Source organism: Schistocerca nitens, chromosome 2 (genome assembly GCF_023898315.1).
Source record: "Schistocerca nitens isolate TAMUIC-IGC-003100 chromosome 2, iqSchNite1.1, whole genome shotgun sequence".
NCBI lineage: Eukaryota > Metazoa > Arthropoda > Insecta > Orthoptera > Acrididae > Schistocerca > Schistocerca nitens.
The window spans coordinates 457,184,487-457,201,476 of NC_064615.1; the positions used below are offsets into that span (position 1 = coordinate 457,184,487).

The window sequence follows — 16,990 nt, forward strand, 5'->3', positions numbered from 1 at the left end:
CCCTCTGGCGTGCATTCAACTGATGCCAAACCACTACCATTTGCAACTTCATTAGTGGCAAGCGAGAGCTCGTTTGAGGGCAGCGTGGAGGGCTGTTGTGTTTTCTGAAGGAAGCTGGTCCTACCTCGGTGCCAGTGATGGCCGTGTTTTGGTTAGAGGAGACCAGCTGAAGGCCTGCAGCCAATCTGTCTGCGTCCTAGACACACACGACCTACAGCTGTAGTTATGCTCTTGGGTGCGATTTACTTTGACAGCAGGAGCACTCTTGTGATTATGCCACTCACACTTGACTGCAAATTTGTGCTTCATTCTGGTGATTCAACCTGTTGTGCTACCATTCATGGACAGCATTCCATCATAACGCTCTCCCACAGAGTGTCGACATGTTGCCTTGGCCTGCTCGATCACTAGATCAGTCTCCAATCGAGCAAATAAGGGACATCATCAGACGACAACTTCAGCGTCATCCACAAGCACAATTAACCGTCCCTGTATTGACCGACCAAGTGCTTAACGCCCCTTCTCCGTGCGTTCATTCCCGCGTGCACGCGGGAGTCGCATGAAGAGAAGGGGCCTCTGTCAGTAGGGTAACGGAGCAACTGGAACATATTTTCGCGCCAGAATATATTTGGAGTAGCGGAGGCTCGGACTGTTTGGGATGACACGGCGTTGAACTCGTATTATCGTTTGGGTCTCGGCCGGGAGACGCCTCGCCGGAGGCGCTGCCGCTGCAGCCAAGGCCTCACCCATTACGCAATTAGACGGCGCTTTGTGCCTTCGGACCTCTCGTTAGCAGCTGCAACACAAAGTCGCCGGTCGGCACCTCTCCCTGACCTCTGTAGGACACGGCGTAGCCCATGGCGGCACTCGCAACTCGCGTGATACGGCAGAACCTCATTGAGGAGAGGAAGCCCTGCTCTTCTTGGATACACAGAGGAGGAGGCGGCACATTGTGTCTGGCGGTCCACACTCACACACACACAAACAAACACAAAGTTCACTTATCATGTGAGACGACGAAACCTGGCTCTAATATTTATTTATGCAAATATTTCATCTGGCAAAAGCAAGGCCTTCAGGTCCTCTATTACACCTAACAAGACATTCTTAGAAAGTTAGCAATTCCATATATATAAAATGGTAATTGCAATAAAATGAAAAATCGCAATAGTAACCGACCTGAGATAACTTTGACCAATAAAATTAAGTGAGCCACTTTCCTCATAGACATCGTCCCTGTGATAATATTGTAGTCCGGTGTTGTCTCAAAATGAACTTTGAAGAATCTATAGGATCGAAAGCTACTTTCTTCGCTCGGTTGTAAACTGCAGAAGGTAGTGGTACTAAACAGCTGCAGAATAGTTCGTAAAGTCGTTGGTGAGTAAAGTTGACTTAGTGATAACTCGTTATTTAACCCGATATCATTATATCAAAGTCATGTAAAAATGAATGAACCAATTAGTAATAATAATATGAATATATGGAATTTTAAAGAGTCATTCCTGTTAACATTATATTAATTAATTTCCTCATTACGTTCTTGTCAAGTGTGAGCTATAACATCTGACAGAAAATGTATGGCAGAAGTACAAATGGAATCAAAAGTGAAGAAGGTGTAACTGCCAGAGGAAGCGCCAGCAACAATAGGGTAAGGTCAGAGATGGAAGGAAGGATGGAAAAATAGATAAGGATGACAAAAGCATAGCTTGTGTTGACAGCATTACAGACACTGGTTCACACTCGAACAGAAGGAAAACTTCTGGGACACGTTCAGAGGGAAGCTATGCCGAAGATAACGGTTTAAACTTCATTGGTTTATGGCCACGTTGCAACGAACTGTGCAGTAGTCAGAAAATCTGTAGCCTTCAGAAAGTCAGTTACGGCCGTTCTCCGATTGTTGATATCTGTAGTGCTCGACTTTCGAAAAGTCAGGAAAAATGTGGTTTAAGGATGAGGAAGCAACCGACCGTGTCCTATTGAAGAGAACCGTTCCGGCAGTTGCCTTAAGCGATTTAGAGTAACCACGCCAAAACGGAAACCCGGTGATATGCGAGGCCAGTGAATCTCTAGAATCTTTCACTCGAACATGTGGAAACGGCTGTCCCAAGTCACGAAAAGGCTGTAATCGTCCTTCCAAGCTTATGTCCCCCATAGATGTCTCTTTCATCACGACAACGCTAAAGCAAATCCCTCAAAAGTTATCAACTGTTCAGGCGTGGCAGGCTTAAAAATTTTGATCATTCTCTGTGATCTTGTGACATACCTATTTGCGAAATGACAGTTCGCTCACATGATCTGATGCTTGGATTACAACTGTAAAGACCTGGCTTGATTGTAGTGCACAGAGAATGAAAAACTGAAATAAAACAGTGTTGCGGAACATCCGAAGTGCTTTCCCTGTTATGGTAGGTAGGGAGCTACTGTTTATTTTCAAGCCCCCACGTTTACAAATATTTGCGGCAGGTTAATCTTATTAATTATTACGAACAATGATCACAGTCAGTTGCATTCGATGAGCTTTTAAAATGAAGTGATATTGTACTCTACATGCTACTTTCAGTTCCGTGCACCATCAGCGATGATACGAATTACGGTGAAATTTCTATTATCTCAAAGTTAACAAAAGCCTGGATATTGTTGTACATCGGAATGTCGCAACTAAAGAAGGCAAGCAACAAGCAACCAGAAACGTGGGTATCAAGGGATTTTCTTCTCTAAAACTTAATATTAGCGGAAGCGAAAAGCTTTCTAAACAGTCCGTAATGTGATGTTAAGTTTCTTTATTTATTATTATTAGCTTTTGGTGCGTGCCCATATAGCCATCTCAATAGTGAAACGTCAATTATGACGATACGAACGTGAGGACGACACAACATCCAGTTCCGGAGCGGCGAAAATCTCCGAATCGTCCAGGCCCCTTCGCAGTGCTGGCAAGTTCAGGAGGGTGCATTAAAAGTAAGAAATGGTAGCAGGAAAAATAGAACGAAAATATACTACGTAAGACACGAAGCATATGTTTAATGAACTGGTTCCAAACGTTGACCTACAACGAACAAGGGGCTTCTGAAACGTAGCTATTGGAACACTGCATTGTATTGGTGTGGACAGATGAAATATTTGGTGCTTGGTGCTACGCAAACGTGTTAGACAGAAATAAATAGTTAGTCTTGTCTAAACATGATTTAGCAGATCAGTTTTATTGCACATATTAATTACCAATCTGAAATTTTGCAAAAATTTCGTTAAGTGGTTGTATATTCTATCATCGTTACTCAGATATTATTCTCATTTACAAGTATGTACCTTGAAGACCGATGGACAAGAAAACGCACACGCCGAACTCCAGTCTAAGGAACAGGAGATACGGGTAGAATATTTTAAATGATGACAAAGATTGGGATATGTCGCACTTACTAGTAAGCGCGCTGGTTTGTGATGGGCTTGCTGAGCGCTCGGTTACTTAACGACAGCTACTGAGAAGGAAACTTAAATATTTTTGTACTACGATGAATTTGGAACGGCAGCGAGATTCGGATTCTGCAGCGATGGGACTGGGAAACTCCACAGCGGATGCAAAATAAAAGCTGTATAATCCGAGATTTACATGGATCCATGTGATGAATTTACTGGATACAACGAGAAACAGCGTTTCGCAATTGCTCATACGAGAAAAGGAAGATCAGATTACAGTTATAAAATAATGAGAAATGGTAGGCAGGAGGGGTTATTATCTGGTGCAGCATGACACGGAACGACATAGTTTGTGGTATATCGGATTCCTTATGAAGCTCGACTTACCTGGCCTGGTAGTGCGAGGCAGTGCAGAGGTGTCTGTGGAGCGCACTGATACTGGCGGAGAGCTAGCTGGCACTGTGTGTGTCTGCTGGGGAGGGGACGGCGGTCCACAGCGCAAGGACGCCTCTTGTTTGGCGTTCTCCCTCATGAGGCGTAATGGATGCAAGGGCACCGCGCAGGGGGGTATACACCGGAACACCCAGATTCAACCGTCGTTTGAGACTAATTCGAATCTGTTTACGAAACAGGATGTTCTGTAAGATAGGCTATTAGAGCGAGACTCGAACAGCACTTGCAGCTTTCGATCAAGGTGACATACCGATCCGATGAGACTGTGGGCGTATGGCTATATTCTCGTTTCCAATTTAAAAAAATAATAAACAGAAAAGGGGGCTATTATGCCATTTGACGACACAGGACACCCCATGATGGCTCTGTTACTCTGTAATAGACGTCGGTGTAGCTGAGCAGGATTTTCTTGTGCCCAATACGAATATTTTCTTTATTAACAGATCCATTAAGATGGCAATAGGCTTCGTCAGACAACTTTTTAACAAATTCACTGACGTCATTTATCTTTTCAAGCATTCGTTCCAAAACTGTCGTATCATTACGTGATCGTTGGGTTTCTTTCCCTGGACTATCTAAACTTTTGGAGGTTGTAATTAAGACCTGTACCAACATTCGTCGAAATACCTGAATTGTGCAACTGTAAAGAGGATACAGGACGACGGATTGAACGGTGTGGGCTTCTAATGACACAGCCCGAACAGCTTCGATATTGTCTGGAATACGAATGGTTGTCAGATGCCGTGGAGGTTCCTTTTCTATTGCTGAACCTGTTCCTCAAAATTACATTCCCACGTATTAAATACATGTGCTGATAGAAAGTGATCGTGGCGTCTTAAATTGGAATGATGGCAAAATTCTTTATGAGCAGCCTCCACATTGGCATTATTTTTGTAAAAATCTTTGATGGCAAAAGCACGTTGCGCACCACTCTGTGCTAACTAAATGTGGGGGTGGTGTGAACCGGTTTCTGTGTGTTACTTAATGTTACCAATCACCCAGGGCTGCCAACACTAATTTCAAAATCTCATTTCTCTGAACCATACTTTACAAAGATAAATCAAACGAAATGCAATTACTCTGTAACGAGTGTCTGCAGACCACGGGTCTATCCGTGAGCAACCTCTAAAATTTTGTCGCTTGAGTTCAGGTTTACCGTATATAAGCAGAACATTAGGATAATTTCAAGGAAGTTGTGTTCGTTGTGACGTTCCCATGTTTTGTTAAATATATCTAGACATAACAATTCTTTAGCAATAAACAGAGAAAGTTCTGCATGAACATCATAGGATTTGCGTTATACTTTTATCAGCTGAACCTCTATGATAAGGACCCGTATTTATCCCCTTGTCACGCCCACAGTGATGCGAATTCATTGTGTCTTCACCCTAAAAATCTTTACAACGTCCGTCCGCTTCTCAGAACAGCAGAGAAAGTGACTCTTACGACCATTCTGTGAAGTCCCGGGCAAGTTGCCTGTGGTGTGTCAAGCACGGTACATCACGAGCAGAATGAAAACAACATCGGAGTTACGAGCGACCTGGGCGTTGTTAACTATTCTAATGCTGTTACGTGTTGGGGGGAAAAGGCCAATTGTATTTCGCAGTACAAGAACAGCGCTGCGTTTCTAAACAAAGTGCAATGAATGTGTTTTCTTTGTAAGAAGGTCCACTCCCAAGAAGCACACTTATCAGGAACAATGCCGTTGCGTCGGAAATGTCAGACGGCAAGTAATAGTCATGCGTGATTGCGGCTGTTATTTTCATGTCGTACAGACATATAAACTGCTTGACCACTCATTTTTACTACAGACATTGTTGACTATCACAAACTGTTATCATGTAGAAAATACAGGACTATCCAGTAAATTCAACTACACGGAATGAGTGGCTGGTTATTCAAAATGCAGATAACTGTAGTATTAGGCGTTTCACGCATCAAAAACCATGACCACGCCACTGACGACTTCAGCTTGTCTAAGACAGGGGTAGCGAGGAAACCGCTTATGTTACCTCTGTTGCAATGCTGTTAGACCTTGTGAATCTGTGCGTAGCTAGATTAACAGTTATAGTGATCACATGAACAACAGAAAGCTTCGATGCTCTCAGGGTTGGTTGAAAAATCTAAACTGTAAAGGAATCAAAGAAAGAAGCCGATTGTAGTTATGTAGAATAAATTTGCTCACATAATTCTGATCTCTTGATATCAGGAAGTAACCTACAATGTATTACAGGTTCCTATGTTCCTATATAAGAACATGGAAAGGACAGAAGAGAGAGCACATCAGCTTTGAGAAACTGAAAGACAAGGACAATTGTGAAAAATTTGAGAATGCATATTGTGAAATCATGATGCAAGGACGGGAAACGGAATGCACAGAAAGAAGATGGGATCGTTTTAAAAATGGGATCAAAAAGGCAGCCGAGGGAACGCTTGGAGTCAAGGAGAGAAAAAAGGAAAGAAAGAATGGGCAACACCAGATATGATAACCATGATGGATGATCGCAGGAAATGGAAAACTGTAAACACAGAAGAAGGGAAGCGCAACTACAGAAGGTTAAATAATGAATTAAGAAGAGAGACAGAAAAAGAAAAGGAGAAATGGCTGACAGAAAACTGTGAAATGTGACAAGGTAGAGAAATTAGAGAAAGAAGGAAAATATGATTTGATGTACAAAGAAGCAAAGCAATGGATTTGACATACAGGGAAAAGAGAAACAATAATGGACTAAAGGAAGTAAAGGCAACAGACGGCAAAATGGTGAGTGAGCCCCAAGAAATAATGAGAAGATGCGAAGAAATTATAGAATGGCTATACGCTGCAGACAGCTGACCAAGTGAAGAAGAGCTTGGAATAGAAGAAGAAGAAGATAAAGTTGCAGGTGATGACAAAGGAAATGCAATACTAACTAGTGAGATTGAAGCATCTATGAAGGAGATGAAAAATGGAAAGGCAATGGAAACTGACGAGATTCCTGCGGAACTGTTAAAGTCTTTGGAGAGAGAAGGGCAAAGAGAGTGGATAGAATTGTATAATCAAATATACATGACAGCCTGCTCAACAGAAGGCTATATGGAAAGCTGAATTGCGTAATAGGAGATGAACAGTTTGGTTTCAGGCGAGGAGTGGGAACTAGAGATACCATTGGGCTACTGAGAGTGACAGGGGAGAGGTACATGGAGAAGAAAAGCGAGGTGCATGTTGTGTTCATTGATCTTGAGAAGGCTTTTGACTGTGTCAGATGGAACAAACTGATGGAAATCGTAAGGAAACATGGAGTTGACTGGAGGGATAGACGGCCATTTAGAAATTTATATTTGAGCAGAGAGCAAGAGTAAGAATAGGAGGTGTGATGAGTGAAGAAATTGAACTGGAAGAAGGTGTAAGACACGGTTGTTGTTTATCACCAACACTGTTCAATATTCTAGGCGCTCAGTCCGGAACCGCGCGACTGCTACGGTCGCAGGTTCGAATCCTGCCTCGGGCATGGATGTGTGTGATGTCCTTAGGTTAGTTAGGTTTAAGTAGTTCTAAGTTCTAGGGGACTGATGACCTTAGAAGTTAAGTCCCATAGTGCTCAGAGCCATTTGAACCATTTTTGAACTGTTCAATATCTATCTGGAGGAAATTATTAATGAAAGTTTTGATGGAAGCAGAGGAGTTCGTATAGGGGGTCGGAGAGTGGAGTGTATAAGATTTGCACACGACATGGTTGTGTTGGCAGAGAGTACAAAAGAGATGGAACAAATGTTAGATGACATAAACACAAAAATAGAAGAATATGAAAGAAGATTACCAAGAAGAAAACGAAAAGCATGGTAATGGGAGGAAAGGGGAGAAAATGCCGTATGAAAATAGGGGGAGAGGAAATAGAGCAAGTGAATAACTTCAATCACGTGGGAAGTGTGATAATGGATGATATGTATTGCTCAACAGAAATTAGGAAAAGAATTGCAATGGCAAAAGTAGGATTCAAGAGGAAACAGAAATTACTTTGCGGACCACTAAACAATGATCTGAGGTAAATACTTGGCAATTGTTACATCTGGAGCGTTGCAATGTATGGTGCTGAGACCTGGACATTGAGAAAGGAAGAGAAAAGAAGATTGGAGGCACTAGAGATGTGGATATGGAGAAGAATGGAAAAAAGTGAAATAGGACGACCGAGTAAGGAATGAAGAGGTATTAAGAAGAGTTGGAGAAGAAAGAAACATGCTGAGAGTCATCAGAAAGAGAAAACGGAACTGGATTGGACATTGTTTGAGGAAGGACTGTTAATTGAAGGAAGCTATAGAAGGAATGGTGGAGGGAAAAATGGAAAGAGGAAAAAGGAGCTATCAAATGCTGGACAATATCAAAGGAGACAAATACTCAGAAATGAAAAGACTGGCTATGGACAGACAAAAGTGGAAGAGGCTTAACCCATGACAAGACCAGCGGTAAGGCAGAATACCGTACTACTACCGTACTACTATATTCGGCGCTCGCTTGGGGCTCCTGAATACACTCAAAAGATGAATACACTCATAAGATCAGATTGACTGCAAACTCATGGCGGCATATAAGCAGTGATTTTTCTCATACTCCACCTTTCATGGAACAAGTTGATATCTTCATGCGTGGGTGAACTAAAATTTTTCTGTCCTGCACATTTATAGTAACCTGCAGAGCATAGTACAAATTTGAATTTAATTTAGAAATTAGAAGTGCAAAAGATATTGATTTTGTAGTACATAATACAAGGGTGCTATTGAACTTAATAGTTAACTTATTTTATTTAACAGCAACATAGGTCACCTATATTTCGTATAACAGTTATGCGCGCATTGTGGTTGCTTTTGGAGATCGGATTTAACAAGAAATGGGATTTAACAAGAATTTCGAGTAAACTGTGTTTATCCAGTATCGTTTCTCGTAAGCTTTTCTCCGTTCGATCAGCCAGAAACGCTATGCAACAAACATACATACAGGTGACTCACGTATTATTTGAAGATTTCATGTCTTAACTGATATGATGCAGTCACAGAAATACAGCTACGCGAAATATTAGCTCGCATGAGGTGTGCTTTATCCAACTTTCCGTTATTAAATTTTTGAGAATTAACGTTTGTTGTATAACGCAAAGCAGTGTTCGTTTTATTGGTTAATAGCTACTTTTTGTGGTGACTTCTAAACTGTGGTTCTTCTGAGCTTGATTTCAATAAAATTCCTCTGATAAAATTAGAGACATTTCGACTACTACTGTAAGCGGTCTTAATCAGAGTCATCCAGAAGAATTTTAGTGAACTGCCCTCACCAAAGACTACATTTAATTATTCTTCACTTGTTGTTAACGGATTGTTTAAAGGCGCCCTGTTCAATCGGTTACCGAAATCAGGTACCAGCCGAGATTATCAATTCACACCTAAATATCTGACGTTACAGACGTTGATCGTGATTGCCTTTTTTAAATACTTCAAGTTTATTCCCACCGATAACCAATTTTGATCCGACCCACCTACAATATGGGGTTGCTGGCAGCGATGTTGCGGTTTGTTAAACAGGAACTTTATGACCATTGCACACGAAACATAAAAAGTCAAGTTACATTGTTTCAAGCAGCACGTCTTCGTCGTGATCGATATCGTTGTTGCTTCTTGAGGTAGATATATGCGAATTTGAATCTTATCTCCGCTACAGATGAGGGCTTTAAATGTGTGACTTCTGTGTGTTCGTATTTTCCGTACTGAAAAGCTCCGTCCGGACAGGCCTTGTAAGGTCCAACAGTTCCGACCGACAGCCGTGTCATCCTCAGCCGATAGGCGTCAGTGGATGGGGATATGGATGGGCATATGGTGAGCACACCGCTCTTCCGGTCGTTTTCAGTATTCGTGACCAGAGGCGCTACTTGTCAATCAAGTGGCTCCTCGCTTTACCTCACGAGGGATGAGTGCACCCCGCTTGCTAACAGCACGCGGCAGACCCGGATGGTCACCTGTCCAAGTGCTAGCGAAGCCCGAAAGTGCTTAACTTCGGTGACGTGACGGGAACCGGTGTTACCAGTGCGGCAGGGTATTGTCCGTACATAGATAGTATTTCTCATGTTTTAGTGGGTATATGGTCTAAATATTATTTATGAAATGTAAATATCAGATAGTGAGCTCGTTGTCACATACACAGCCTAAAGCGCTGCATTTTCTATTGCCCAGTAACGCGGCAGGCACTTCGCGTCGCTCTGTGCGTGACCAGGCAGCGTCCGGCAGTTTTGCTGTTTCGTAACTGAGTGCAGTGCCGAAGCTCTGCTGTACGAACACGGCCGCGGAGGTTCAGGGGTAATCCAGGGAGGTTCTGAAGCTTGCATTCCCTGACACAAACATTAACTGCAACTGTCGTTGCTTCCCAATGCCAAATGTAAATTATTTAGTCGCGTAGAATATTACATTTCGTCAAGCAGTTGCTCGTAACTCGCGATATATTTAAAATTATCAATTTTTCGGATGTGAATTAGCGGGTTTTGTACTTTGTCAGTCCGCAGCTCGTGGTCGTGCGGTAGCGTTCTCGCTTCCCACGCCCGGGTTCCCGGGTTCGATTCCCGGCGGGGTCAGGGATTTTCTCTGCCTCGTGATGACTGGGTGTTGTGTGCTGTCCTTAGGTTAGTTAGGTTTAAGTAGTTCTAAGTTCTAGGGGCCTGATGACCATAGATGTTAAGTCCCATAGTGCTCAGAGCCATTTGAACCATTTTGTACTTTGTCAGTAATAACAGGCAGCATTCTACCTCTTTAACCGTACTTCCATAGTTTAAGGAGATGCGTCTAACGACTGTCACAGGAAAATGAAGACGCCACGGAGAACGAAACTAGTTTACCATTCCTCTTTTTCTTTTCTTCTTCTTCTTCTCCTTTTTGACGTTTCTTCTACAGGGTCAGCATTGTTATATGGGCGGAGACATTAGTAGTTGGTGACCAGATGCCCTTCCTGACATCACCATTCCCCCTTCTCCCCGGAATTGTTTGCGTCTAGAGCAGGCGGTTTTTCGACATTTTGACAACACCAATTTTTTTTAAAATTTTATTATGACTTCTGTGTTATTAGTTATGATTTAAAATTGAAGTAATCACTGAGAAAAATCAAGTTTTTTTCATTTTTAAAAATTTTATCATCCCTCAAAATAAACACGCTGTTCCATCAAAGTACCAAGATTCTTAAAGTGTTCCGTCAGAGGATAAGTTTGGGAACTCCATGTCTAAAGTAATCTGTGTTCAGATGTGAGAATGTCTTCTAAATGTTTGCTTACCGTGTATCTCAGGCGGAACGTTAGTACCAGCCCAGTATTTACCTAAGTGGGAAACCGCCTACAAACCACATAAAGGCTGACAGGCTCACCAGCCCTCGCCGTTTATCCGCGAGGCGGAATCGATCCGAGGTCAGCTCGACTCCTTGCATCCCAAAAGCGGCGCTTTAACGCTCAAGGCTATCTGGGAGGGTCGCAACAATTTCTTCAAGTGAACGTTAAAAAGCGAGGTAATAAGCGACCATTAGTGTTTATAAAAATCCGAGAATGAATGGTAACGTGATTCCTGGAGAGTCATACTATCTACGGGCTTTTGAAAAGTTTTCTTTCAGCAGCTTAGCGTACAGGATTGTCAAGCGTCATAAACAGATGGAATTAAACATTATTAACGAGATACTGGTTAACAATGGTTGCAAAGTATACTGGTAAAACATGTATAAGAATAAGAAGAAAGGAAAGATAGGTCAGGAAAAATTGAAGGGGCTCACTATATCGTATTACGGAAGTTTCGCAGAAAATGGCGAACATTTTTAAGCCTCGCGGCGTCAGACTAATGTTCCATACGAATAATTTAGGGGGTTATAGCATGAAACACGATGGGAAGATGATGAACAAATTTGAAGGTTCAAAATTGTAAACAATAGAGTATATTCAAAAATGTAAACAATAGAGTATACACCCTGTGATGCAAAGATTATTGGACACATTTTCGAACAAAAACAGACAGTTCAAAGTCTCTGTCAGACTGAAGGACTGCGACAAGTCAGGAGTAACTAACCACGAGTACGATAGCGGCCACCCATTAAAGCTAATAAAAGACGAACATAAATTTTGCACATGGAAAACGGAGGAAGAATTCTCAGTATGTTGGAAGAATTAGAAAGAGTCATTCGCGAGAAGATATGTTACAATATTCTTAACGTGTAAATCAAACAGAACGAATAAGATTTTTGTAATATTTTTTTGATATATTTCCATGCAGGTGCAGTATCTTAAGCATTCAGTATTTCACTGATATAGCACATACATACAAACATAAATTCTCTGGAAGCAACAGTAATGTGCGTGACGGAGGGTAAACTGTACCCCTTCTAGTCTTTTCCTCTCCTGTATCACTTGTAGATAGAGCGAGGGAAAACAACTGCCTATATGCCTCTTTATGAGCCCTAATTTCTCCTATCTTCGCGGTCCTTACACGAAATGTATCTTGGCGCCAAGAAAATCGTTAGGCAGACGGCTTCAAGTGCCAGCTCTCTCATTTTTCTCAACAGTGTCTCTCGAAAAGGAGGTCGCCTTCCCTCCAGAGAGTCCCATTTGAGTTCCCGAAGCATCTGCGTAACGCTTGCATGTTACCGGGAACAATTATAGCAGCATGCCCCTGAATTGTTCGATGCCTTCCTTTAATCTGACCTGGTCGGACCCCAAATACTGGAAAAGAAGAACAGGTCGCACTAGCGTCCTACACGCAGCCTCGTATACAGATGAACCACACTTTCCCAATAAACCGAAGTCGGCTATTCGCCTTCCCTAGGACAATTCTCATATCTTGTTCGATTTCATACCGCCTTGCGACGTTACTCCTAGATACTTAAACGATGTGACTATGTCAAACGAGACACTACTAATGCTGTCTCTGAACATTACGGGTTTGTTTTTCCTACTTACCCGCAGTAACTTACATTTTTCTACCTTTAGAGCCAACTGCCATTCATCACACAAACTAACAGTAGCTAGAGGTTGGCGATCGTTGACGTTAGTATGCAAGCAGTAAGTTTAGAAACGTGGAAAGAGGAGGTGAACAATGGAATGGCACTTGAACTGAACGCTGCTGTTGCCGGCGGCTGATGGTTCAAATGGCTCTGAGCACTATAGGACTCAACATATGTGGTCATCAGTCCCCTAGAACTTAGAACTACTTAAACCTAACTAACCTAAGGACATCACAAACATCCATGCCCGAGGCAGGATTCGAACCTGCGACCGTAGCAGTCGCGCGGTTCCGGACTGAGCGCCTAGAACCGCTAGACCACCGAGGCCGGCCCGGCAGCTGATGAAGAGAACACAACTTGTTGCGTGGTTGCAGCGTATGATGGCGCTCACAAGGACACAAGTGGACGGTTTTATTGTAAGACGAGAACCAATAATCCGATGTGAACAAAAAAAATTTTTTTGAGTCATAATTCTTCTGACGGGTTTGATGCAGTCCGCCACGAATTTCTCTCCTGTGCCAGCCTCCTCATCCCATAGCAGCACTTGAAACTTACGTCATCAATTATTTGCTGGATGTATTGCATTCTCTGCCTAACTCTAGAGTTTCTACTCTCTACAGTTCCCACAAGTACCATGGAAGTCATTCCTTAATGTCTCAGCAGATGTTCTGCCATCCTGTCCCTTCTTCTTGTCAGTGTTTTCCACATATTCCTTTCCTCTCCGATTTTGCGCAGAACCTCCTCATTCCTTAACTTATCAGTCCACCTAATTTTCAACATTCGTCTGTTTGCACCACATCTCAAATGCTTCGATTCTCTTCTGTTTCGGTTTTCCCACGGTCCATGCTTCACTACCATACAATGCTGTGCTCCAAGCGTACATTCTCAGAAATTTCTTCCTCAGAGTAAGCCTATGTCAGATACCAGTAGACTTCTCGTGGCCAAGAACGCCTTTTCTCCCAGTGCTAGTCTGCTTTTGATGTCCTCCTTGCTCCGTCCGTCGTTGGTTGTTTTTCTGCCTAGGCAGCAGAATTCCTTCATGTACTTCGAGACCATCAATCCTGATTTTAAATTTCTCGCTGTTCTCATTTCTGCTACTTCTCAGTATTTTCTCTTTCTTCGATTTACTCCCAGTCCATATTCTGTACTCATTAGCAGATCATGTGATTCTTCTTCACTTTCACTCAGGATAGCAATGTAAGAAGCTAATCGTGTCATTGATATCCTTTCACCTTGAATTTTAATTCTACTCCTGAACCTTTTCTTTATTTTTCAACATTGTTGTTATAATTTTCAATGTTCCAATCGAATTAGCTGAGAGTCGACAACATGATGATGAAAGCCTTGTCTCTCGAAACGTGTAATTGTGTTACGTGAAGTACAGTTATAGTGGCTGAATGCTAGCACGGTAGAGTGAAGCGAGGATCTGTGATGTGGAGACTCGGCTCGCTGCAGTGGCGACGCTAGTTAAGTCGGTAAAGGTGAGCGCCGATTCCTGAGACCCGAGTTGATGCAGGGACTGCGGGCGCGCTCCTGGCGACTGGCGGATGGAGCGCTGACCTCGACTGCGGCTGGCGGGTTGCGAGTCACATACGTGGGACCTGCTGGCAATTAGCAGCCGGCCTCCAGCTGATGAGCTGACTAACGATTTCCTACTTGCGAGTCTGCAAGTGCAGCTCCTACACTGCCAAGGAAATTAAAACTCGGTCAGCCGCATTCATCATCTAGACGTTCGCTGAATGCTTTAGGTGCCTACTGCTGGTATTTACGGGCTCCTCCACAGACATTATTCGAACATGTATCAATAGGCAATTTTGTAAAAAATAATAATAATAAAAAGGTAGGAAAATAAGGCTTTAACATCCTGCAGACCAAAATGTAATGCCGGCCGAAGTGGCCGTGCGGTTAAAGGCGCTGCAGTCTGGAACCGCAGGACCGCTACGGTCGCAGGTTCGAATCCTGCCTCGGGCATGGATGTTTGTGGTGTCCTTAGGTTAGTTAGGTTTAACTAGTTCTAAGTTCTAGGGGACTAATGACCTCAGCAGTTGAGTCCCATAGTGCTCAGAGCCATTTGAACCATTTTGAACCAAAATGTAATTAGAGACGGAGCACAAGCACGGACGTCACTACCACGAGGAAAGAAATGGACCGAGTCCTTTTCAAAGGAAGCGTCTAAGCGTTCGCCGTAATCGATTTAGTGAAACGAAGGACAACCTAAACCTGGATACTTGGACGGTGAGTTACACCCCACCCCTCCCAGATGCGAGTTCAGTGTTCGGTTACTGCAGCATTTCATCCGTTGAGCACTTTCGTGTCGCAGGACCCTTCAAAGTAATCAAGTTAAATACACAACCGTGATACTGCAGTGCCTGTGAAATTCAGAAATACGATGCAATGTTTTTATGAACATGTATCCATGTCTGAAGGAACAGGCACCACGGTGACAACAGCTGTTACGAAATACGTGAAATGCATTCACAGTGTTGTCTTCATCATCATCATCCCCATCGACACGCAAGTCGCCGAAGTGGCGTCAACTCTACACCAGGCGACCGGTCTACCCGACCGGAGGTCCTAGCCACACGACATTTCGCTTCATTTCAGTTGCGAATATGGACAACCATCAGCATTATAATGGAACGACGACTATGAAAATTTGTGCTGGACCGGCAATCGAACCGGGGTTTTCCGCCTAATGTTAAGGGGACAGCTCGCGATAAGCGGAAAATCCGGGTCCGGCACAGATTTTCTTTGTCGTTATTCTTGTCCATATTCAGAACTGCTAATACATTTCACTTTATCCGTAGCTGTTGGTGGTTCATAAATATGGGGCACCACCTGGGAAAATAAAAACTATCACTTGCTACAGCTTAAGTAACTTTTATTCCAGACCAGGATGCCTTTTATTTTGAACGTATGTAAGCATTAGTTAATTTATTTCTGCATATCCCAGCGACGTGTTTTTCTTTTTCATATGTGACCCAAGATCGAAGATCGCACTTACACTTCTGACGAAGCCACGCTGAAACGAAAATTGCGTTAATGTCTAGCGAGAACATTTTAAAATAAAAAGCAAAATCCGTCTGAGACAGAACATGTATATTTTCCAGTACGAAAAAGACGATTTTTTTATTACGAAAAAGATAACGCTTCGAATAGTTTCCGCAGAAAATTGCTACTCCAGTAACAGATAACAGTATTTGTATCACATTGTAAAAAAAGTTTCTCACTTTGCAGTGGTTAAAAAGAAAAAAATGTAGGTTTAAGTCTTGTATCGCACTTTAGTGTCTGTTACAGACGTTCCGTTATAATGCCCCACGTACTCGTCTCTGGCTACCGAGCGAGGAGGGAGGGGGATAAGGCGCCGGAGTCGCACTCGTCCTTCTGCGAGAAAGTGCAACATCTGCACAGGTGCTTCACAAGATCGTGGCTGATTCAAAGAAATCTTAAAGCAGTATTCGCGTTCGGTACGCGCGGAGCTGTAATACGCGTACAGGCATCCAGATTTAGTTTCTCCTCGGTGTCCACAAATCATTAACAGAATACCGGGGTTCTTACGTTCGAAACGTCACGGCAACTTTCCTGCTCAATTATTGCTGCTTCTCTAACAATTTTGTCGTCGACGGGACATCCAAGCCTAAACATTTTTTCTTTCCATCTTCGTCTCTAGCTTCGTTTTTCTGGCCAAGCTTTTACGGTATTTGTTATCTGACATGGACAGCTTGCAATTATGGCAGCACCAACGAAGAACATTCCCCCTTCACCTTATTACATGTGAAATGGAAGAGAACTCTCTTTACTGTCGTGCGTCATCTTAAAACGTAATTGTTACCGCATGCATAATGCTTTGCCTTACGTCAGCAGCATTTCTAAGCTGGTCGTTATACTATGCAACGGAGGCTTACTGGCGATGCTTACGCAATTACCATTCACGGAAATTGCATTACATCGCCGCTAGCCGGTTAAAAATGTTATACTACGGCGGTCAAATAGGTAACCGCACGCTGCGAGGAAATTCCTCGCTACAACACTGCTATCAAGTAAATTTCCGCGCTGTTGTATAATTGCTAACGTAATTTAACGGTTCTTCTTTACTATCGAGGAGAGACAGTATGCGGCGGGACGAACTACTGTTAATCAATCCCT

General features: G+C 42.9%; 1 protein-coding gene across 3 annotated transcripts in view; it reads right to left on the reverse strand.

The window, feature by feature from the left end:
* The window catches only part of LOC126236342 (ATP-binding cassette sub-family C member 4-like), a 296,791-nt gene that overhangs the window by 139,145 nt on the left and 140,656 nt on the right, over positions 1-16,990 (reverse strand). Inside the window, exon 1 of one of the 3 annotated variants that reach the window (XM_049945570.1) lies at positions 3,799-3,817. The exons of the other annotated variants lie outside the window; for them this stretch is intronic. The gene's annotated coding sequence lies outside the window, so the exon portion shown is untranslated. Of the gene's footprint in view, positions 1-3,798; positions 3,818-16,990 lie in introns of those variants that run through there. 3 annotated transcript variants of the gene reach the window in all.